The sequence below is a fragment of the Triturus cristatus genome, chromosome 6 (assembly GCF_964204655.1).
Source record: "Triturus cristatus chromosome 6, aTriCri1.1, whole genome shotgun sequence".
NCBI classification, from domain to species: Eukaryota; Metazoa; Chordata; class Amphibia; order Caudata; family Salamandridae; genus Triturus; species Triturus cristatus.
In genome coordinates this window covers 791670657-791696401 of record NC_140589.1, presented here as the reverse complement: position 1 = coordinate 791696401, position 25745 = coordinate 791670657, and the positions used below count along the sequence as shown (strand labels likewise).

At 52.3% G+C, this 25745-nt stretch overlaps 1 protein-coding gene across 3 annotated transcripts in view; it reads left to right on the top strand.

The window, feature by feature from the left end:
* TUBE1 (tubulin epsilon 1) overlaps positions 1-25745 on the top strand; it is a 129318-nt gene that overhangs the window by 4925 nt on the left and 98648 nt on the right. The window lies entirely within an intron of this gene.

Here is a 25745-nt window from a genome sequence, read left to right as displayed (position 1 = left end):
ACGAATATTTGGGTTCTCTCCACCAGCACTCATGCTGAAATGGTGAAATCGGAGTGAAATGCTGAGGAAAGGGGGCCCAGCACAGAGAACCTGAGGGGCGGCTGCACTGTGCACGCGGGGAGGATGTTGACACTCTTTTCCACCCCCTCCCCCAGGCGTCACCGTTAAATTAAAGCGATGTAGTAGTCAGCTGTTGCATGTCGTGAACCCGCTCCCGCCCCCAGTAGACAAATACACTTTTGAAAATCTGCACTTTTATAAATGCCATCCTGCGGGCCGGCTTCGGCCCGGGAAAGGTGCCCGGCTTTGGGGCGAGGGAGCTTTGAAGGTGTCTAGTGCTTGGGTTAATCACCCCATTAAATGCTCCTAGCAGGAAGTGGGCTCGGATATGCCTCCTCCGACTGGCCCACCTGCCGGGAGGCTATTGTCCCCTTCAGTCGAGCACCATTTGCACAATAAAGAGGGAGCTGTTTGATCGCCAAGCTTCCCCTCCGTTCCTGGTGCCAGGGAGTCACACACCTATGGGCTCATCCACAGACCCCTGGTGATGCCTTCTGAATGCCCTTTCACACCTGCATATCCTACAGGAGACTCAGTAACACAGAGGGGCAGCGTCTGCCCATAAACCATGCTTTTTGGCAGGGTAACGCTGCACGTGGTATGTTGCCTGTGGATTAAATCAAGCATTCAGGAGTAGTTTATGCAGGGCAGGCTTTAGGGCGGTGCGACCGGTGCCACCGCACCGGGTGCTGGCTTCCTGGGGGCGCTGTGTTTGAAAGTTTATTATGCTTTTGAAGCACCTGCTGCAGCGTTTCTTTCCCCCGGTAATTACCAGGCTTCCAATAAATGTCAAGATAACTCGTGTGATTAATTATCTTCCTGGGGAGAGATCAGCATTTTGTATAGTTGAGGTTTTGACTTAGGTGAAGTTAGTGCAGAGGGTTAATATGCCTGCTGCAAAGAACGTGTACCAAGTAGATTACAGAGTGCGTATGATGTAAACAGATCAGCAGGTTACTGCTTTCAAAAGAGGCATCCTTTTGTTATTTGCAATTTATAACTTAAAGTCCTAATATAGAATAGTTAGCTTGTGGAAGAGTAGGTCGCACACTGCTCGTCACACCAGCAAGTTGCCCCAAAGGACTGTGGGAAATGTAGTGGCGATGGCGGGTACGCCTATGCCACGAAATGTAAATAGAACAGTATGTGTTGCGTTAGCCATCCCTGGACACGTGTTTCGAGGTAGTTGCCTCTCGTCAGCAGGGAGCAGGTCAGTGTAAGGGGTGCCGTGTGGACTGCCAAAATGTAATTAAAAGCAGGTCAAGTACCTCTCCTGGCGCGCAGGTGCAGACTCAAGGCTCGTCAGCCCGTTAGCTCAAGGAAGCCGTTTAAATTGTGGAAGAGTAGGTCGCACACTGCTCGTCACACCAGCAAGTTGCCCCAAAGGACTGTGGGAAATGTAGTGGCGACGGCGGGTACGCCTATGCCACGAAATGTAAATAGAACAGTATGTGTTGTGTTAGCCATCCCTGGACACGTGTTTCGAGGTAGTTGCCTCTCGTCAGCAGGGAGCAGGTCAGTGTAAGGGGTACCGTGTGGACTGCCAAAATGTAATTAAAAGCAGGTCAAGTACCTCTCCTGGCGCGCAGGTGCAGACTCAAGGCTCGTCAGCCCCTAAGCTCAAGGAAGCCGTTTAAATTGTGGAAGAGTAGGTCGCACAGTGCTCGTCACACCAGCAAGTTGCCCCAAAGGACTGTGGGAAATGTAGTGGCGACGGCGGGTACGCCTATGCCACGAAATGTAAATAGAACAGTATGTGTTGCGCTAGCCATCCCTGGACACGTGTTTCGAGGTAGTTGCCTCTCGTCAGCAGGGAGCAGGTCAGTGTAAGGGGTGCCGTGTGGACTGCCAAAATGTAATTAAAAGCAGGTCAAGTACCTCTCCTGGCGCGCAGGTGCAGACTCAAGGCTCGTCAGCCCGTTAGCTCAAGGAAGCCGTTTAAATTGTGGAAGAGTAGGTCGCACACTGCTCGTCACACCAGCAAGTTGCCCCAAAGGACTGTGGGAAATGTAGTGGCGACGGCGGGTACGCCTATGCCACGAAATGTAAATAGAACAGTATGTGTTGCGTTAGCCATCCCTGGACACGTGTTTCGAGGTAGTTGCCTCTCGTCAGCAGGGAGCAGGTCAGTGTAAGGGGTGCCGTGTGGACTGCCAAAATGTAATTAAAAGCAGGTCAAGTACCTCTCCTGGCGCGCAGGTGCAGACTCAAGGCTCGTCAGCCCGTTAGCTCAAGGAAGCCGTTTAAATTGTGGAAGAGTAGGTCGCACACTGCTCGTCACACCAGCAAGTTGCCCCAAAGGACTGTGGGAAATGTAGTGGCGACAGCGGGTACGCCTATGCCACAAAATGTAAATAGAACAGTATGTGTTGCGTTAGCCATCCCTGGACACGTGTTTCGAGGTAGTTGCCTCTCGTCAGCAGGGAGCAGGTCAGTGTAAGGGGTGCCGTGTGGACTGCCAAAATGTAATTAAAAGCAGGTCAAGTACCTCTCCTGGCGCGCAGGTGCAGACTCAAGGCTCGTCAGCCCGTTAGCTCAAGGAAGCCGTTTAAATTGTGGAAAAGTAGGTCGCACACTGCTCGTCACACCAGCAAGTTGCCCCAAAGGACTGTGGGAAATGTAGTGGCGACGGCGGGTACGCCTATGCCACGAAATGTAAATAGAACAGTATGTGTTGCGTTAGCCATCCCTGGACACGTGTTTCGAGGTAGTTGCCTCTCGTCAGCAGGGAGCAGGTCAGTGTAAGGGGTGCCGTGTGGACTGCCAAAATGTAATTAAAAGCAGAATAGTTAGCTATTAACTTTCATCCTAGAACTGCATACACACTGCAAAGTATACATTATTAGAACATTGATTAATGTTGCAAGAAGGGTTAATTTGGCTAGAAATCGATCATTATTATTAAAGAAAACTACCAACTATGCTGTTTCTTTTTCGACTCTGAGTTTGTGCTTCTCCACACCAAGCACTCTTAAACTATACTGCCTACCAGTATGGATTACATGTGACTCCTACACTTTTAGTCCTTTGACTTATGTAACATTTCCTATACACTGATTTACACACATATGATTGATTGAATCACATGCACATTACACAGAGACAAAGTGCTCGGACACCCTACACTGGTATGAGTGGCGCTAAATAACTAATTCAATGCATCTGAGAGAGTATGGTTATGGAGACTTGGTCACTGTTAAAGGGTGCTAGTGAGAGAATCCGTGGTGGAGGTGGTCATTGGGGGGGCGCCAACAAACATTGTCGCACAGGGCGCCACAAGCACTAAAGCCGGCCCTGAGTTTATGCAGGTTGTATGCGGTTTAGTCAGGTTCACAGACTCCCGTGTTTCAGCAGATTAGGTAATTCAGGCGGAAGGTGAAAGCGATTTTCCCAGGATCACACACTTTCCCCAAGTGAGAAGCCAGAATTAAATTCTTGTCTCTTCGTGGTGCCAGACAGCTTAATCACTAGCGCACTTCATGGCGTCAATTCACCAAAATGCCTGCGGTAGCGGAAGTGACATCACATGCCCCTTGACCTTCACTTTCATGCACACATAAATGCATATACATACACAGGCATTCACATGTACATACACACACTCTACCTACATTCGCACACACATTCACATATACACATTCTCTCTTACATAAACACACTCACAACTGCAAGCACGCACACAACATACATACATTTAAGAGCATTTTTTTTTACTTACCTCAGTGTTCTGGAAAAGTCAGGTGCCAGCTATTTGTACTCCATTTTTTTATTAAACTAACAGAGAATAATATAATATTATTCACTATTAGTATAATAAACAAGCATTGGCATAGCCAATAGGTCTTGCCTTTGGGACCTTATAAGTGTTTAGTTATCCAGTACAATATCGTTGGTGCAACTACATCAACTGTTGTATGGCTAAACACTTATAAGGTCCCAAAGGCGAGACCTATTGGCTAAGCCAATGCTTGTTCTTTTTTCTTCCTGTGCTGCATTCTGCTGGTGCTAGGCAGCCAAAAGCGCACCAGTGCTAGGAAAGGAAAAGAATACGCCGCGTAGTGATATACATAATGGAGAGGAGTGGAGAGGTGTGGTGCAGCGGCCAGGGCATCTGACTTCTGAGCACAGGGTTCATGGTTCGATCCGCTGCTCCGGTGGCAGCTCAGCTGAGCACCATGTGACTCTGGGCAATAATAGCTCACTTAATTTCCACGACGGCCCCCAGCGCCTTGAGACCCGTAAGGGTGAGTAGTTCGCGCTTTACAAATACGGATTTAATTATTATTTATTTATTTATTATTTATAATGTAATACAGTGCATTCCTGCACTTTTGGGCAGCGCAGCAAGGTGGCGTTCTGCGTTGCGCTACATGAAAGATTGAAAAATATGCCCCTATATGTGCAGACTCTTGTGTGTCCTGTCAGTCTTTTCACTGAGGCACACAGATTCAGAGGGCGTACTCATACCCGTGAGAAAGGGAGTCTATCCCGAAACGCGTCGAGTTGGTCGTTGTTTGTGCTCCAAATAAAGATTGTCTGGGAAGCAGAAAGTTGTCCGCGGTTGCTGTTGGTTCGAGCAAGGAATGATACAGCGTTGGGTTTATATGTTGAGGATTGCCACCTCACCTCACCGCGGACCACCATCGCAAGTTAGTAAGGGAAAGGCTGATTACAGCGTTCACGCTGTTATTGTGGTTTTATATATATATATATATCCAAATGAAGAGCGCACCACAATTGAAACGCCACACACGGTCGTGTAGAGTACCTTTTATTTGGCAGGATAGCAGGGAAGAAGGTCCACCATTGCAGCTCAGGCTAGTAGCCAAACATGTTTCGGGTTTGCTTGTCCCTTGATCACTGGCTTCCCAACGGAGAGAACAGCTGCAAAGATTTTCCGCCGCACTCGCGGAGGCTTGATTAAAAGTCCCGCCCCAGTGGGCGTGTCTGATGACTGCATTCTGGGATAGTGAGTTCTTTGAAAGCCATCGTGGCATTGTGCTTAATCTCCCATCAGTTTCTTGTACCTATAGTAGGCCGCTGTAAAAGGTAAAGCTTGGTCCCCGCTAGTGATGACCTGCCACATTGGTCACGCCGTTCCTTGAACGCCTGCAATTATCGGCGTGTAGGATCTGCTCCTCCGCAGCGGGGCGTTTCGCGATCTGGCACAGACCGCTATATATCCAAATGAAGAGCGCACCACAATTGAAACGCCACACACGGTCGTGTAGAGTACCTTTTATTTGGCAGGATAGCAGGGAAGAAGGTCCACCATTGCAGCTCAGGCTAGTAGCCAAACATGTTTCGGGTTTGCTTGTCCCTTGATCACTGGCTTCCCAACGGAGAGAACAGCTGCAAAGATTTTCCGCCGCACTCGCGGAGGCTTGATTAAAAGTCCCGCCCCAGTGGGCGTGTCTGATGACTGCATTCTGGGATAGTGAGTTCTTTGAAAGCCATCGTGGCATTGTGCTTAATCTCCCATCAGAGGAGCAGATCCTACACGCCGATAATTGCAGGCGTTCAAGGAACGGCGTGACCAATGTGGCAGGTCATCACTAGCGGGGACCAAGCTTTACCTTTTACAGCGGCCTACTATAGGTACAAGAAACTGATGGGAGATTAAGCACAATGCCACGATGGCTTTCAAAGAACTCACTATCCCAGAATGCAGTCATCAGACACGCCCACTGGGGCGGGACTTTTAATCAAGCCTTCGCGAGTGCGGCGGAAAATCTTTGCAGCTGTTCTCTCCGTTGGGAAGCCAGTGATCAAGGTTACAAGCAAACCCGAAACATGTTTGGCTACTAGCCTGAGCTGCAATGGTGGACCTTCTTCCCTGCTATCCTGCCAAATAAAAGGTACTCTACACGACCGTGTGTGGCGTTTCAATTGTGGTGCGCTCTTCATTTGGATATATAGCGGTCTGTGCCAGATCGCGAAACGCCCCGCTGCGGAGGAGCAGATCCTACACGCCGATAATTGCAGGCGTTCAAGGAACGGCGTGACCAATGTGGCAGGTCATCACTAGCGGGGACCAAGCTTTACCTTTTACAGCGGCCTACTATAGGTACAAGAAACTGATGGGAGATTAAGCACAATGCCACGATGGCTTTCAAAGAACTCACTATCCCAGAATGCAGTCATCAGACACGCCCACTGGGGCGGGACTTTTAATCAAGCCTCCGCGAGTGCGGCGGAAAATCTTTGCAGCTGTTCTCTCCGTTGGGAAGCCAGTGATCAAGGGACAAGCAAACCCGAAACATGTTTGGCTACTAGCCTGAGCTGCAATGGTGGACCTTCTTCCCTGCTATCCTGCCAAATAAAAGGTACTCTACACGACCGTGTGTGGCGTTTCAATTGTGGTGCGCTCTTCATTTGGATATATAGCGGTCTGTGCCAGATCGCGAAACGCCCCGCTGCGGAGGAGCAGATCCTACACGCCGATAATTGCAGGCGTTCAAGGAACGGCGTGACCAATGTGGCAGGTCATCACTAGCGGGGACCAAGCTTTACCTTTTACAGCGGCCTACTATAGGTACAAGAAACTGATGGGAGATTAAGCACAATGCCACGATGGCTTTCAAAGAACTCACTATCCCAGAATGCAGTCATCAAACACGCCCACTGGGGCGGGACTTTTAATCAAGCCTCCGCGAGTGCGGCGGAAAATCTTTGCAGCTGTTCTCTCCGTTGGGAAGCCAGTGATCAAGGGACAAGCAAACCCGAAACATGTTTGGCTACTAGCCTGAGCTGCAATGGTGGACCTTCTTCCCTGCTATCCTGCCAAATAAAAGGTACTCTACACGACCGTGTGTGGCGTTTCAATTGTGGTGCGCTCTTCATTTGGATATATAGCGGTCTGTGCCAGATCGCGAAACGCCCCGCTGCGGAGGAGCAGATCCTACACGCCGATAATTGCAGGCGTTCAAGGAACGGCGTGACCAATGTGGCAGGTCATCACTAGCGGGGACCAAGCTTTACCTTTTACAGCGGCCTACTATAGGTACAAGAAACTGATGGGAGATTAAGCACAATGCCACGATGGCTTTCAAAGAACTCACTATCCCAGAATGCAGTCATCAGACACGCCCACTGGGGCGGGACTTTTAATCAAGCCTCCGCGAGTGCGGCGGAAAATCTTTGCAGCTGTTCTCTCCGTTGGGAAGCCAGTGATCAAGGGACAAGCAAACCCGAAACATGTTTGGCTACTAGCCTGAGCTGCAATGGTGGACCTTCTTCCCTGCTATCCTGCCAAATAAAAGGTACTCTACACGACCGTGTGTGGCGTTTCAATTGTGGTGCGCTCTTCATTTGGATATATAGCGGTCTGTGCCAGATCGCGAAACGCCCCGCTGCGGAGGAGCAGATCCTACACGCCGATAATTGCAGGCGTTCAAGGAACGGCGTGACCAATGTGGCAGGTCATCACTAGCGGGGACCAAGCTTTACCTTTTACAGCGGCCTACTATAGGTACAAGAAACTGATGGGAGATTAAGCACAATGCCACGATGGCTTTCAAAGAACTCACTATCCCAGAATGCAGTCATCAGACACGCCCACTGGGGCGGGACTTTTAATCAAGCCTCCGCGAGTGCGGCGGAAAATCTTTGCAGCTGTTCTCTCCGTTGGGAAGCCAGTGATCAAGGGACAAGCAAACCCGAAACATGTTTGGCTACTAGCCTGAGCTGCAATGGTGGACCTTCTTCCCTGCTATCCTGCCAAATAAAAGGTACTCTACACGACCGTGTGTGGCGTTTCAATTGTGGTGCGCTCTTCATTTGGATATATAGCGGTCTGTGCCAGATCGCGAAACGCCCCGCTGCGGAGGAGCAGATCCTACACGCCGATAATTGCAGGCGTTCAAGGAACGGCGTGACCAATGTGGCAGGTCATCACTAGCGGGGACCAAGCTTTACCTTTTACAGCGGCCTACTATAGGTACAAGAAACTGATGGGAGATTAAGCACAATGCCACGATGGCTTTCAAAGAACTCACTATCCCAGAATGCAGTCATCAGACACGCCCACTGGGGCGGGACTTTTAATCAAGCCTCCGCGAGTGCGGCGGAAAATCTTTGCAGCTGTTCTCTCCGTTGGGAAGCCAGTGATCAAGGGACAAGCAAACCCGAAACATGTTTGGCTACTAGCCTGAGCTGCAATGGTGGACCTTCTTCCCTGCTATCCTGCCAAATAAAAGGTACTCTACACGACCGTGTGTGGCGTTTCAATTGTGGTGCGCTCTTCATTTGGATATATAGCGGTCTGTGCCAGATCGCGAAACGCCCCGCTGCGGAGGAGCAGATCCTACACGCCGATAATTGCAGGCGTTCAAGGAACGGCGTGACCAATGTGGCAGGTCATCACTAGCGGGGACCAAGCTTTACCTTTTACAGCGGCCTACTATAGGTACAAGAAACTGATGGGAGATTAAGCACAATGCCACGATGGCTTTCAAAGAACTCACTATCCCAGAATGCAGTCATCAGACACGCCCACTGGGGCGGGACTTTTAATCAAGCCTCCGCGAGTGCGGCGGAAAATCTTTGCAGCTGTTCTCTCCGTTGGGAAGCCAGTGATCAAGGGACAAGCAAACCCGAAACATGTTTGGCTACTAGCCTGAGCTGCAATGGTGGACCTTCTTCCCTGCTATCCTGCCAAATAAAAGGTACTCTACACGACCGTGTGTGGCGTTTCAATTGTGGTGCGCTCTTCATTTGGATATATAGCGGTCTGTGCCAGATCGCGAAACGCCCCGCTGCGGAGGAGCAGATCCTACACGCCGATAATTGCAGGCGTTCAAGGAACGGCGTGACCAATGTGGCAGGTCATCACTAGCGGGGACCAAGCTTTACCTTTTACAGCGGCCTACTATAGGTACAAGAAACTGATGGGAGATTAAGCACAATGCCACGATGGCTTTCAAAGAACTCACTATCCCAGAATGCAGTCATCAGACACGCCCACTGGGGCGGGACTTTTAATCAAGCCTCCGCGAGTGCGGCGGAAAATCTTTGCAGCTGTTCTCTCCGTTGGGAAGCCAGTGATCAAGGGACAAGCAAACCCGAAACATGTTTGGCTACTAGCCTGAGCTGCAATGGTGGACCTTCTTCCCTGCTATCCTGCCAAATAAAAGGTACTCTACACGACCGTGTGTGGCGTTTCAATTGTGGTGCGCTCTTCATTTGGATATATATATATATATCTATATATCCATATCCTACTGGCGGTCTCCAGTAGGTAGGACTTAGGACCAAGCTTCCATAGAAAGAGCATTTTTTGCTTTGCTTATAACTTTGGCGTCATTTGATGAATCTTCATGACATTTTTCAAACTAATTCTTTGTTCATATCCGCTCCTATGTTGAAAGTTTGGGGGTGAAGAGGGGTCCAAGAAAAAAGGGGGGTCCCAAAACATGTTTTCTCCATGTTAATTTCTATAGGAAACTTTAGACAAGGCTACAGGTCGAACGGGTGTACGGAATTACCCCAAATTTGTCAGGGAGAAGGGTCTTGTTCTAGAAAGCACACTTTTGTTTATTTGGTGTAAATCCGTTCAGTAGTTTTTGAGAAATATCGAAATTTACAGATATCGATATTTGGGAATTATGCCATCTGATTGGCTGAGGAGTTACGAGCACGAGCTTGCTGCTTATTGGTTGTGAGCGCTGCGAGCGGTTGCAACTAGGAAGTGTTGGCCGCCATTTTGTGATTCTGTTGAAGCGAGTAAGGGGAAAAAAGTGTGAAAAAAGTAGGAAAGAGGTGGGTAGGAGCACTCTAACCTCTGTGGGGTGTTTAGGGTGTGCTATAGAGGGGGTGCGAAGCGAACTACTCATACCTACCGGCCTGAAAGTGCTGGGTATGGAAATTAAGTGAGGTATTGCGTAGAGTCTGATGCTGCTAAGGTGAGCTGCTGCGGGAGTCGGGGATGAAAGCGTGATCCTAAACTGTGTGTCTTATGGTGTGAAGTCATGTGCCATGGCCGCTGCAGCACACCTGTGGAAGTAGTGTCAGCATGTGTTAATACCTACTAGCACAAACTACTGACTCCTACTGGGCTGAAAGTCCTGGGGTACGGAAAATATGTGAGGTATTGTCTAGAGTCTCATGGCGCTAAGCTGAGGTGCTGCCGGACTCGGGGATGAAAGCGTGAGTCCAAACTGTGTGTCATATGCTGTGAAGTCATGTGCTCTGGCTGCTGTGCCACATCTGTCAAGTAGTGTCAGCATGTAGTTATACCTACTCGGAGGAACTTTTGTTTCAAACATTGTAACTTGTGTATGGTGCTTAGGGGGTGTTCTACAGGGAGTGCAAAGGTAAATTTGCGCGTATCAAATCAATACGGTATTTGTAAAGTGCAAACTACTCACCCCTATGGGTCTGAAGGCCCTCGAGGCTGGCGTGGAAATTATGTGAGCTATTAAGTGAGCTATTGCCCAGAGTCACATGGTGCTGAGCTGTCCAAAGGTGTCCTTCATAAGCATTTCCAAACCTACCCCAGTCAATGTGCCTAGGTCATTTCCACCACAATGCACAATCATGAGGTCAGGGTGTGGAAGATGCAAAGAGGTTTAAAACAAAGGTAGCATTTGGTGCCACTTCAATCCTCACTGTGTAAACCATTTAATGTCCACATTTTGTAAACCTAGGTCTAAGTCAACACGTCTGTGTTCTGCATACCTCTTGCACCAGAAAATATAGCTATGTCCTACGATCCACACTAGCATTTTGAAGGTATGGCTGGAAGGTATGGAAAGATGTCTGTAGCTCATGCAGTTGGTAGAATAAGAGATATGTTTAAAGATGGGTAACTACTTTTTGTTGCCATACAAAACGATACGTGATTGGGAGATGAAAAGCATTCTTTTTTAAAAGTAGGGTGCACATTCGTTTTGTGGAAAAGCATCTTTGTGATTGGTTAAGAAAAAGCAGTTTCAACGTGGAGTACATATCATAGAATACAATTTGCTCAACTCAACCACACCTGCTACTTGCATTTGGAAGGCACTGTTCGAATTTAAAACAATTGTGAACTTTTAATCTGCACGTGCTGTTAAATGTTCGAGAAAAAGTTGCAAAAAAATATCGTTAAGTTTAAAAAAATTGATGAACTTTTAACCTGCACGTGTTCTAGAATGTTCTAGAAAGTGTGTTGATAGAATACATTGCACTTCTGACTTCTATGTGTTGTTGAATATTAAAAAAACTGTTTATATGAAAAATTAAAAAGAAACCAATAGAGAGAAGTTTGGAAACCTAAAAGAATCAAGGAACTATTCTAATTTGTTCTTTACATGTATATATGTGTGGAGCAACAAAATTATAGACACAACAGCACCAGGAAGAGGAAGAAGCAGGGAGTGGGGGGACGGGGGAAGATGGGCAGAATGGCACACATGCACAATTAAGTACAGCACAAGTATAGACAAACAATGGCCAAAATGAAACACACCAACAAGGAGCACAAGTCACACAACCCGTCAACATCACACCACTGAACGAGCATAGAAGTGAAAACCATGCTGCATTCATACAGGATGTGTACAAAGGCCGGTCGTTGGTGTTGTGGGATGTCTGCAACCGTGGTCGTCATGGATGAGATGCCCAGCTCGTGGCACATGGGCGAGTTCACTGTGTGTTACGTTGCCAAACAGCTGCTCCTCCCTCCCACGACCCCCCACACTTTTATACGGTGCGCTGTTGTATCTCGTGCACTCGTACGGCACATCAATGTAATGCCTATTCGTGCATGTCCTGCTGCATTCCAACTACACCATCACAGTGCCGTTTGGAGGTGGTGCATACCACTTTACAACATCGACTGCTGCGGCCCTTGTGGCAGGCCACACCAGAACACAGAGACACACTTACCGCACTTCCTGTACACGGACATGTTCGAGACACCCCGTTCCCCTTGCCGGATAGGCACACCCCTTCGCTGACCTGTGTACCCCGGACCAGCACACGCCGGTTGTGCATGCAGGAGGATGCGTGCGTAGCTACATGTCCAGGCTCACTGCCAACGATGAGGTGACAGCACACTGTGATGTTGCAGGGCTCGTGCCTATTATGCTAACACAATGACCACAGGGACAAACTTGCTCAGATGCGGGTTTGGGGGTTGTTGGCGGTCCTGGAGTTGTTGCGATGAGTCTTGTGGCCCACATGGGTATCCCTGTATCATGCTCATTGACTCTATGGCACCTGTGGGTGTTCTGGTGTGGCTCTTGGCTGTGTTCCCTTTCATGGTGCAGGTAGTCGTCCTGCTTAACACCAGCAGAAAGCAGGTGTAAAATCCCTGGTGCTAACGTGGCTTATCGCCGGAATTTGTTTCGCATTGCAGTTGGTGTGAAAGTTGTGAAGTGATTTTTTTCGTGTGCAGAACAATATACGAACTGGGCAGAGTATCTCGTCAAGATCCAGCACCTGACGCACTATTCCTAATCAATATAAATACAATGAGATTTCTTAATTGATTTTGTGTATACACTGTAAGTGCAGCCACTACCTCAGTGCAATTCAATACAGGATTTTAGTATTTAGAATAAATCGCAAAGGTGCACCTCATGTCTTTTTGCACGGGAACGGCTAGTCTGTATTTCATTATCAGCACTTTAATGGAAGTAAAGTTGAGATAAATCTAACGCACTATTCAGAAGTTGGTGCAAACTGCAGACATCATCAGTATTTGCGATAAGTGCCCCAAAATTTAACACCATGGTGGACTCCATCAAATAACATTAATAAGAACAAGAAAGAGTCACACAGCAGTGAAGAAAACAACCAAAAACGGTATTCATTTTTTTCTCCAAACTTTATCTTTTTATAAACATATATATGTAAACGATAAACTATTTTCAAACTTTATTTTTCTATTAACATATATATATGAACGATAAACTAACAAAATTTATCAAAAATAATACAAAACAACAAGGCAGAACACTCCTGTGGGTACCATGGATGTCGACGACAGAGCCTGGAAAATAAAGCACAAAAGAAGGACGTGTGTAATGCGCTTATCAAAGGAGAGAGACACAGAGAAGGAAAAAAAAGCCAGAGAGAAAAAGAGAGGGAAGGAAAGAAAGGGAGAAGGAAGAGAGAGAGTTAGAGAGATAGAAGGAATAGAAGGAAGAGAGAGAGAGACACACACTGCCGCCCCAGCGCATCTATGAGCAAATAATTACCTGGTGCCACCGGAGTGTGCAGCAGTGGGCACTCCACGTGCCCGTCAAAACTCCTCACATCCCAGATATGTCGCTGAGTCATGAATGGCAGAGACCACATCAGCTTCTCCGCGGATCTCACAGATGTCGCTGAGTCCTGAGTCATGAATGGCGGAGACCACATCATCTTCTCCACGGCCCGGCAGATCTCACACATGTCGCTGAGTCCTGAATCATCAGTGGCGGAGACCACATCAGCTTTTGGGGCCGCTATGCCTGTGGAACTCAAGTCCGTGCCACGTGGTGGTAGGCCCCTGATGGCCATATGAGCTTCGGGTGGCACTAACTCTGTGCATCTGAAGTCTGCGCCTAGGGGGTGGTAGGCCCCTGATGGCTATACAGATCAAGGTGCGACTAACCTTCTGCGCAACTTTTCAAAGACTCTTTATGGTTGAGATACGTGGAGCGTCCGCCATCTAGTCAGCACCGGCAATAAAGGATGTGACATTGTCGATCTATTATATTTGTGTGGTCACATGGCCCTTGACGCATGTGCCGGATGGGTGTGGTGTGTGCAAACCTGCCCTCAGGGATTGGCCATGAGATGTTGAGAACTAGACCACTGACCTTCACACCAACAGCGAGTACACCTGCGACAGGTAGCTATGTGGGGCCAACGTCGGATTGTAATCGGAGTGGCGTGGCGTGGTGTGGCGTACGATGGAACAGGGCAGGGATGGCTACAATGACGCGGACGGCTCATAGTACTGCGTCTATGAGTCAAGCGGACGGGCCGCAGCTGTACCGCTGCGAGCCTGGGTGCGAACTGTTCATAACTCACACTACATAAGTATTGAAAAATCATTTTGTGATTCAGTCCGCCAGCTGGCATTTGTCTGAGGCATTTGTGAAAACATATCGGAGTTCTTTCTATGATAGATACCCCTTTGACGCTGCCTCTCCCCACATCAGCATGTAAAGCACCCACTTCCCACATTACCATCATACCCCCAACAACTTTCTTGGGCCCGGAAGTGTCCCTGTGCGGTTGGACAAAGAAGAATCTTAGTCATGTATAGATTTACATATAAAAAAAATTATTTAAAGAAAAGAACAACAAATAAGACTGAAGGGAGTCTGGTGCTGTGGTCGCTGCCACAAAGTTGGGGTGACTACCATTCAGGACTCAGGACACAGTTACACATGTGGGATCGGCTTGTGTTAAAGAGGGTTAGTGGGACTACGTGTCGCCGGCCTTGCATATCGAAATATGCCTCACTGATCGAAGGGAGTGTGGTGCTGTGGTCAGTGCCACGGACTTGGGGTTACTGCCATTCAGGACTCAGGACACAGTTACACATGTGGGATCGGCTTGTGTTAAAGAGCATTGAGACTGTATGAGTCTGTGATGATGCTTGGTGTGGACGGGCCGCACTGCGCGCAATGTTTCTTGGCTACTGAACTGCGTCATGTGGAATCAGGACACTATCTGAATTGTGAGGCCTGCTGACCGTAGTGTAGGCCAGAGGTAGTGGTGAGCAAGGGCCCACAGCCACGTGCATACGTTGGTGGCCCCACCGGCCTGCGTAGTGCAGGTTCAGTGGCACCACTTGTCGCCTGCCTTCCATATGCAAATACCCCTCACTAATCGAAGGGAGTGTGGTGCTGTGGTTGATGTCACGAAGTTCGGGTCACTGACGTTCAGGACTCAGGACACAGTTACACATATGGGATCGGCTTGTGTTGAACAGGGTTAGTGGTACCACGTGCTGCTGGCCTTGCATATGGAAATATGCCTCACTGATGAGAGGGAGTCTGGTGCTGTGGTCGCTGCCACGGACTTGGGGTGACTGCCATTCAGGACTCAGGACACAGTTACGCATGTGGGATCGGCTTGTGTTAAAGAGGGTTAGTGGGACTACGTGTCGCCGGCCTTGCATATGGAAATATGTCTAACTGATCAAAGAGAGTATGCTGCTGTGGTCGCTGCCACGGACTTGGGGTCACTGCCATTCAGGACTCAGGACACAGTTACACATGTGGGATCGGCTTGTGTTAAAGAGGGTTAGTGGGACTACGTGTCGCCGACCTTGCATATTGAAATATGCCTCACTGATCGAAGGGAGTGTGGTGCTGTGGTCGCTGCCTTGGACCTGGGGTCCCTGCCATTCAGGACTCAGGACACATTTACACATGTGGGATCGGCTTGTGTTGGACAGTGTCAGTTGGCACCACGTGTCCAAAATTAAAATTGCGAGGACTGCTGCCCGCAGTGTAGACTGCTGAGTGTTCATTTGTACTTGAAAATGAATTTGGTGATTGTACCAAAGCTATAACTGATATAAAAAATGTTCAAGAAGAAAGGATACTAAAAGGATATTATGTATATTTGAAGCCTGTAATAGTTACTTGCCTAGTGGACTCTGTAGTTAAAGAATGAAGAAATAATTTTCATTGTGAGCCCTACTGAGTGCAGTGTAGGCGTATGATGAAAAGATGAAATAAGTATAGAATACACTGACGAAGTGTTGTATTTTCTGAGTACAATCTTGTTGTTAGAAATTAGCATTTAAAATTGGAATTGCGAGCTCTACTGCCTGCAGTGTAGACTGCTAATCCATGTTAGTTTGCATTTGAAGATTAATTTGGTCATTGTAGTAAAGCTATAACTGATATAAAAAAAAAGTTCTTGAAGCGAGGATACTAAAAGGATAATATGTAGGGTGTAGGACTGTGATAATTACTTGCTTACTGGAGTCTGTAGTTGCTTATGGAAATACCCCTCACTGATCGAAGGGAGTGTGGTGCTGTGGTTGGTGCCACGGGCTTGGGGTCACTGCCATTCAGGACTCAGGACACAGATACACATGTGGGATCGGCTTGTGTTAAAGAGGGTTAGTGGGACTACGTGTCGCCGGCCTTGCATATCGAAATATGCCTCACTGATCGAAGGGAGTGTGGTGTTGTGGTCGCTGCCACGGACTTGGGGTGACTGCTATTCAGGACTCAGGACACAGTGACACATGTGGGATCGGCTAGTGTTGAAGAGGGTTAGTGGGACTACGTGTTGCCGGCCTTGTGTTGGACCCGGCCTCGTAGAATGGCCCTCCGTTCCCCCGCACCACCGAAACCTGGTACCTGCAGCCCAAGCACACGGCCCAGCCGACCCTTCCCACCAGGACACCCGCACCAACCCCGGACATCCCCGTCCATGGCCTCTCTCCTTTCGGCCACCCCGGGCCCGCGTGCCCACTCCATGCAACAAGATGGCCGCCCGGCCCCGGCGCGACCCGGGCCTCGAGGCGCCACTCCGGCTGGAGGACATCACGCTTCCAGGGGATGAGAGAGGGAGGAGCAGTTTCTATCGCACCTCTGAACTCCCCTGGGACGATGGGTTTCGATCGGCCCTCCGGCCTCCCTGCGGGCTGGCTCCGTACCTGCTGGGTGTCTGGGACTCCTCCCGACCCGGCCCTGAAAGGATCAAAAGACAATAGCAGGAAACCCCAACGAGCGGCCCCCAGGTGACAAGACCCCTGCCTGCACAGACTCCGGACATCAAAGAGGGGTCGACCTATAACAAGGGGTGCTCTGAGACTGTCCGGCAGATTCGACGCTGGAACAACGAGAGCCTGCCGACGTGGTCGCGGTTCCTGGAACCTGAACCCACCTGAGCCCTGCTGAGCGACTCGCGGCTCCCTGAAGATCGTAAGACCTCCGAACTTGTACCTGAGCCCTGCTGAGCGACTCGCGGCTCCCTGAAGATCGTAAGACCTCCGAACTTGTACCTGAGCCCTGCTGAGTGACTCGCGGCTCCCTGAAGATCGTAAGACCTCCGAACTTGTACCTGAGCCCTGCTGAGTGACTCGCGGCTCCCTGAAGATCGTAAGACCTCCGAACTTGTACCTGAGCCCTGCTGAGTGACTCGCGGCTCCCTGAAGATCGTAAGACCTCCGAACGTGTACCTGAGCCCTGCTGAGTGACTCGCGGCTCCTTGAAGATCGTAAGACCTCCGAACTTGTACCTGAGCCCGCTGAGTGACTCGCGGCTCCCCCAGACTCTCACGGTCCCGCCGGACCCGACTCCGTCCACGTATCCCCCAGCTCGAGGATTGTGAGCTGTGCGCCGGATACGTCCCCGCTTTGAACCGTTACCAGAGACTGTCCCGCTACCCCCTACCTTTCCGAGACTCTTGAGCCCGTGCTCACCTTGTACATATTTGCAGTGATACCTATTTGATAAAGCTTGTTTTCTGAGAATACCCAGTGTGGTCACTCTGTGTCGTGTGGTGCCAGGAGTACGATCCTAGTTGCGAGATTCCTCCCCCGGGGGAATCTCCCGCCAGTGCCCGGCTACGATACTTCGAGGGTGGGTCTCAGGGTAGTCAGGACCCCGTTCCGGGCTCCTCTGAGGTCGCCGTCTAACATTGGTGGCAAGCGACGGGATTCGGGCCCATCACCTAGAGATCGTACAGTGAACAACGGACGCACGACCAACAAAGATGGCAGAAGGAAGCGCCATGAGCTCCGCAGAAACCAACGCCAACAGAATGTTCCAGGTGGAGCATCTAGAAGAATACACACACAAAGAGCTAAAGCAATTTTGCAAAGAACTTAAAATCGCTACCACTGGCCTCAACACTAAGGAAGACTTGCAGAAAGCACTGAAAACTTGGGTGGAGACCGGGGCCTCCCGCCCGGAAGGCACGGGAGAGCGCCCCGACGAAGCCGAACCCCCTCCAAGTGAAAGCAACGACAATCAGGTGCGAGGCATAGTACCAGACGGGGGCCTATCCCCGGAAGAACTCGCGGACAGAGAGAGAAGCCGCAGTCATGAACTCGAGTTAGCCAAACTCAAAATCGAGGACGAATTGAAGCTAGCGGAGAAAAAGCTAGCGGTAGAGCAAATGCGCGTACAAGGCGAACTGGAAGAAAAGAAGCTCCAACGGGAGCACGAAGGAAGGAAGCTCCAACTGGAGCTCGAACGCAGCTTAAAGGAACTCGAGCTCAAGGCCCGAAATGAGGACGGGAGGCCCGCGGGAAACCGAGAGACGGCCCCCCCAGCGGAACAGAAGGTCCACATCCCCAAGGATGTGGTCAAGGAATATTATAAAAACGATGACATTCAGCAATGGTTTCGGGCCTACGAGGTCGCCATGACCTCCCATCGGATCCCACAAAAGGACTGGGGGGCGGGGTTGTGGGGGCGGTTTCTGAGCGAAGGAAGGGACACCCTGCTCGACCTACCCCTCTCCCTACAGACCTCCTACAGCCACATGAAAGAGGCTCTCCTCACAAGATACGGCCTCACCCCAGAAATGTACCGCCAACGGTTCCGGGACTGCAGGAAGATCCCGGGCACCACCTGGGTGGAGTATGTAAACTTTTTTAGTCGGGCCTTCGATGGGTGGGTCAAGGGCAGCAAAGTCACCACCCTTGCCGAACTCACTGATCTCATGTTATGGGAACATCTGGCTGCGAACTGCTTCATAGAGCTACGTCAACATCTGCTGGATAGCAAGCTCACAGATCCCCGGAAGCTGGCTGTGGAGGCCGACCGCTGGACCAACACCCGGGTCTCCCGGGGCATGGTAGGAGAGTACCCCCGAGCCAGTCAGGGACCACCCCGCCAGAGAGGAGGAGGGAACCAGGGAGGGCCGAGAGAGTCCCAGCCTAGCCCCCCGAAGACACCACCTCCGCCTTTCCCGGCGCCCCCTCCACCAGTGACCGGGCCCCCTGGGAGACGGGGACACTGGGTGACCGTCACATGCTTCCGTTGCCAGAAACCCGGGCACTACGCCAATGACCCAGAGTGTCCCATGGCCACCCAAGTCCCCCCTGCAAGACAGATAGCCAACGTAGCCCTGGGGGAGGAGGTTGGGGAAGCCGAGGAGTGGGAACCCGCCGCGATGGCCCTAGTATCCCTGGGAGATAGGGAAATGATCCCTGGTAGCCTCCTACCCTCCAACACACAGAAATATGGGCAGCTCGTCAAGATCAATGGCCACCAGGTAGAGGCCCTGCGGGACACCGGGGCCAGTATCACCGGTGTCCTCAGGCACCTAGTCCCCGAGGAGCAGATCCTCCCCAATGTCTTTTGCCCCGTAATATCCGCAGACAATAGGGAAAGTATGTGTCAGGTAGCCCTGGTGCCATTTGAGTGGGGAGGGGTGATAGGTAAACTCAAGGTGGCCGTAAGAACCTCCCAGCCGGTCGACTGCCTCCTAGGGAACGACCTGGAGAGTTCTCCCTGGAAGCACGTAGAGCGCAAGGCCCACCTAGGAATGATGGGACTCCCCGAGTGGGTGTGTGCCACCACCCGATCTATGACAGCCCGACTCACTCCCCGGAGAGAAGTCGAGAGCCCCCCGGTCGAAGAAACCAGTACCGTCCCCGCCGAGGGTCCTCCCGTTCCCCCATCAGAAGGGTCCGTCGCCAGCGACGAACCCGCACCATCCGACCCCGCCCCGGTCCCCGAGTTGGGGGATCTACCCGAGTTGGCCCATTGGCGCCACGAGGGCGGGCCCACCCGGGAAGAATTTTGCCAGGAGCAAGCCACCTGTCCTTCCCTGGTCGGGCTGCGGCGCCAGGCCGAGGGCCAAGCCGCAGGTGACCAGACCGGAACGCACCGAATCTATTGGGAGAATAACATCCTGTATAGCGAGCAGAAGTCGGTGGAGCTGGGATCCGGACGGGTACTGGTGGTACCCCTCCGCTTCCGAGATTTCCTCCTGGGCTTAGCCCACGACGTCCCCCTCGCCGGCCACCTGGGTCAGGACAAGACCTACAGCCGTCTCGTGACCCATTTTTATTGGCCTAAGATGAAAGCAGCGGTAGAGGCACACTGCAAGTCCTGCCCCACGTGCCAGGCCAGTGGGAAGAGTGGGGGGAAGCGCAAGGCTCCCCTCCAACCCTTCCCGGTCGTCAGTACCCCCTTCGAACGAGTCGGAATCGACATCGTGGGGCCACTGGACCCCCCCACCTCCCAAGGCCACCGTTTCATCTTGGTCCTAGTAGACCACGCCACCCGCTATCCGGAGGCTATTCCCCTACGCACCATTACGGCCCCCGTGGTGGGCCGGGCCCTGATGGGGATCTTTTCCAGGGTGGGTTTCCCCCGCGAGGTCGTGAGCGATCGCGGAACTAATTTTATATCAAGGTATATGACGTCCCTGTGGCAATAATGTGGGGTGTCCTATAAGTTCACCACCACGTACCATCCCCAAGGGAACGGCCTAGTAGAAAGGTTTAATAGGACTTTGAAAGGGATGATCGCTGGCCTAGAAGAGCCCCTCCGGTGTAAGTGGGACGTCCTGCTCCCCTGCCTCTTGTTCGCTTACCGGGAGGTCCCCCAGAAGTCCTTAGGGTTCAGCCCCTTCGAATTACTCTATGGGCACCCCGTCCGAGGTCCCCTCAGTTTGGTTAAGGAAGGGTGGGAGGCAGCGCCCCAGACCACCCCCCTTGATGTGTTCCAATATGTCCTGGCCCTCCGGAACCAGACCAGGAGGTTCCGAGAACTGGCCGAGGCCAACCTGGAGGCGAGTCAAGAACAAATGAAGCGCTGGTACGACCAGAATGCTACTCTGGTCGAGTTCCAGCCGGGCCAGCAGGTGTGGGTCATGGCCCCCGTGAAGCCTGGCGCCCTCCAGGACCGATGGACTGGGCCCTACAAAGTGGTTGAGAGGAAGAGTCAAGTCACCTACTTGGTGGACGTCCAGTCGCCTCGGGATCCCCTCCGGGTCCTGCACGTGAACCGCCTCAATCCTCACTTCGTGCGGACAGAACTGAGCCTCCTGCTGGCCACCGATGACGGGGCCGAAGATGAGTCGGATCCCCTCCCGGACCTCCTGTGTGTCAAGGAGCAGGATGGCTCCGTGGAGGGGGTGAACCTCTCCCCAGCCCTCACTACCCAGCAACAAGCGGACTGCCGCCAGCTCCTCAGACAATTTTCCGACCTCTTCTCCCTGACCCCCCGGGTCACCAACTGGTGTGTTCACGATGTGGACACCGGGGACAGCCCGCCGGTGAGACACCGAGCCTACCGGGTTCCTGACTGGGTCCGGTCCTGCATTCAAGCTGAAGTCTCGAAGATGTTAACGCTGGGGGTGATCGAGCCCTCTGACAGTCCCTGGGCCAGCCCCGTGGTCCTAGTTCCGAAGGCAGCGGCCCCCGGTGTCGCCCCCGAGCTCCGGTTCTGCGTGGATTACCGGGGGCTCAATGACATTACCCGAGCCGATGCCCACCCCATTCCACGAGCCGACGAACTCATTGACCGCCTAGGGGCCGCCCGGTTCCTCAGCACTTTCGACCTCACCTGCGGATACTGGCAGATTGCGCTCACCGAAGGGGCCAAGGAGCGGTCTGCTTTCTCCACCCCCGATGGGCACTACCGCTTCCGCGTGATGCCCTTCGGGATGAAAAATGCCCCGGCCACTTTCCAGAGACTGGTGAATAGGGTCCTGGCCGGGCTAGAACAGTTCAGCGCGGCCTATCTGGACGACATCGCTGTCTTCAGTTCAGAGTGGAGTGAGCACCTCCAGCACCTCCGGAGGGTGCTAACAGCCCTGCGCCAGGCAGGCCTCACCGTAAAAGCCAGCAAGTGCCAGATCGGGCAAGGATCCGTAGTCTACCTGGGGCATCAAGTCGGGAGTGGCCAGGTCGCCCCTCTACAGCCAAAGATCGACGCCATCCTGGCATGGGAACCACCCATCACCCAAACGGAGGTCCGAGCCTTTCTGGGGCTCACAGGCTACTACCGCCGATTCATTCGGGGGTATGGCAGCCTGGTCGGCCCTCTCACTGAACTCACGTCTAAAAAGCAGCCAAAGAAGGTGCAGTGGACGGCTGCCTGCCAGGAAGCTTTCGATGCTCTGAAAAAGGCCATGTGCACTGCCCCCGTCCTCCAGGCTCCCGACTACACCAAGGAGTTCATAGTCCAGACCGATGCCTCCGAGCATGGTATTGGGGCCGTCCTGTCCCAAGTGAATGATCAAGGCCTAGACCAGCCCGTCGCCTTCCTCAGTCGGCGGCTGCTGCCCCGAGAACAGAGGTGGAGCACCATAGAGCGCGAAGCCTTTGCCGTGGTCTGGGCACTCAAAAAACTACGACCCTACCTGTTCGGCACTCATTTCAGAGTCCAAACTGACCATCGGCCCTTGCGATGACTCATGCAGATGCGAGGAGAAAACCCCAAGCTACTGCGGTGGTCAATCTCCCTCCAGGGAATGGACTTCACCGTAGAACACCGCCCTGGTACGGACCACGCCAACGCTGACGGCCTCTCCCGGTTCTTCCGCCTCAGCGAAGAGAACCCCCCAAGGTGATGGGCAGTTCTCTCCGGCTTTCAGCTGGGGGGGACGCGTGTTGGACCCGGCCTCGTAGAATGGCCCTCCGTGCCCCCGCACCACCGAAACCTGGTACCTGCAGCCCAAGCACACGGCCCAGCCGACCCTTCCCACCAGGACACCCGCACCAACCCCGGACATCCCCGTCCATGGCCTCTCTCCTTTCGGCCACCCCGGGCCCGCGTGCCCACTCCATGCAACAAGATGGCCGCCCGGCCCCGGCGCGACCCGGGCCTCGAGACGCCACTCCGGCTGGAGGACATCACGCTTCCAGGGGATGAGAGAGGGAGGAGCAGTTTCTATCGCACCTCTGAACTCCCCTGGGACGATGGGTTTCGATCGGCCCTCCGGCCTCCCTGCGGGCTGGCTCCGTGCCTGCTGGGTGTCTGGGACTCCTCCCGACCCGGCCCTGAAAGGATCAAAAGACAATAGCAGGAAACCCCAACGAGCGGCCCCCAGGTGACAAGACCCCTGCCTGCACAGACTCCGGACATCAAAGAGGGGTCGACCTATAACAAGGGGTGCTCTGAGACTGTCCGGCAGATTCGACGCTGGAACAACGAGAGCCTGCCGACGTGGTCGCGGTTCCTGGAACCTGAACCCACCTGAGCCCTGCTGAGCGACTCGCGGCTCCCTGAAGATCGTAAGACCTCCGAACTTGTACCTGAGCCCTGCTGAGCGACTCGCGGCTCCCTGAAGATCGTAAGACCTCCGAACTTGTACCTGAGCCCTGCTGAGTGACTCGCGGCTCCCTGAAGATCGTAAGACCTCCGAACTTGTACCTGAGCCCTGCTGAGTGACTCGCGGCTCCCTGATGATCGTAAGACCTCCGAACGTGTACCTGAGCCCTGCTGAGTGACTCGCGGCTCCTTGAAGATCGTAAGACCTCCGAACTTGTACCTGAGCCCGCTGAGTGACTCGCGGCTCCCCCAGACTCTCACGGTCCCGCCGGACCCGACTCCGTCCACGTATCCCCCAGCTCGAGGATTGTGAGCTGTGCGCCGGATACGTCCCCGCTTTGAACCGTTACCAGAGACTGTCCCGCTACCCCCTACCTTTCTGAGACTCTTGAGCCCGTGCTCACCTTGTACATATTTGCAGTGATACCTATTTGATAAAGCTTGTTTTCTGAGAATACCCAGTGTGGTCACTCTGTGTCGTGTGGTGCCAGGAGTACGATCCTAGTTGCGAGATTCCTCCCCCGGGGGAATCTCCCGCCAGTGCCCGGCTACGATACTTCGAGGGTGGGTCTCAGGGTAGTCAGGACCCCGTTCCGGGCTCCTCTGAGGTCGCCGTCTAACACCTTGCATATCGAAATATGCCTCACTGATCGAAGGGAGTGTGGTGCTGTGGTTGTCTCACGGAGTTGGGGTCACTGCCATTCAGGACACAGTTCCACATGTGGGATCAGCTTGTGTTGAAGACGGTTAGTGGCACCATTTGTCGCTGGTCTTCCACAGTGTAGGCCAGAGGTAGCGGTGAGCAAGGGCCCACAGCCACGTGCATACGTTGGTGGCCCCACCGGCCTGCGTAGTGCAGGTTCAGTGGCACCACGTGTCGCCGGCCTTCCATATGCAAATACCCCTCACTGATCGGAGGGAGTCTGGTGCTGTGGTCGCTGCCATTCAGGACTCAGGACACAGTTACACATGTGGGATCTGCTTGTGTTGAACAGGGTTAGTTGGCACCACGTATTGCCAGTCTTCCACAGTGTAGGTCGGAGGCAGCGGTCAGCAAAGGCCCACAGGCAGGTGACGTTGACTTGAGCTGCACAGATTGGGAGCATTTGGTCTTCTTAATCCATTATAGTCTCTTACACAATTTGCGTTGCTACTAATCTTGAACTGTGAACCGTGTAACCCCAGTGTAGGGCGGAGGCAGCGGTCAGAAAGGGCACACAGCCACGTGGCGTTGAGTTGAGCTGCACAGTTAGTGGCACCTGGAGTACTCAGCGTGTGCGCACCCTGCGATGATACATGGTCCCGGCCAGCCGCACTGGGAGCAATGTGTTTTGTCTAATGAATTCTGCCTTGATAAGGCCACGTGGCGATGACTTATGGTGCAGTGAGTTAGTAGCACCTGAAACATGCAGCGTGTGCGCACCCTGCGATGATGCGTGGTCTGGGCGGGCCGCGCTGGGAGCAATGTGTCTTGCGAACTGGACTGCGACATCTGCAATCGCCACTGCATCTGAATTGTGAGCCCTGTTGTCCGCAGTGTAGATCGAAGGCAGCAGTCGGTACAGACATAAGTCTGCGGTGCTGTACCGCTGGGTTCGCAGGGAGCCTGTGTCGTTATGGCGGCAGCCACATGCCAGGGTGAGGGCTGCCGCTCTGACAGACTCGTTGGTCTTCCCACAAGTGAACCACACCTAGGGCCTGGCCTTTTTATTCATACTCCTATGCTGGAGTGGCGTACGTTGGAGCAGCCCACTCCACTTCCGCTTCCAGGGGGGGACAACACAGCTACATGACCGAGATCTTCCTCACTACCTGAGGTAACATGGTTGTGTCCACTGTGCACTACACTACAAGTATCAATAGTTTATCTCCACATGGAGAGGTTTGTGCTTTGCATAGTGAGGTCTGTGCAGCACATCAGCGTTACACTTGGCATTGTGTGCTTTATTATTGATGGGTGACTTGCCTCCTTCATATATAGTTGGTTGCCACATCTCCCAACATTCAGCTATTGTGTGGCTGAGGGGCATGGCGTTTTGGGAAGGTCCGTTGTCCTGTTTTGCGTTGCCTCGGTGGTAGTAGGGGGGGTGGTCCGGCGGGGAGGTTCTGGTGGTGGTGGCGCTGGGTGTTGTGGCCTTGTTGGGTGTCGGAGCTGCATGATCAATAGCTCTATCACGTGTTGGTCTTTAGATGTGGCTGTGAGTTGGGTCCAATTCACGGAGTAGATAGTCGACCTCCTTACACCAGTTAAAGGTTGATGTTAATTTGTTACTGCTAACTCGGCTTATCGCCTGCTTTTTGGATCGCATTGCAGATTTGGCTGGTCGTTGAAAATATGGGGAAGTGGTGTTTACGTGTTTTTTTTGCACGGGAACAACTACCTTACATTTCATTAGCATTAGTTGTGGCTCTCGTTTGTGGCGATTGTGTTGGCGTAAGGTATCGATGGAAGAGTGGTGAGATTTGCAGTTTTCACCAAGTTGAGAATGGGATGATAATTAA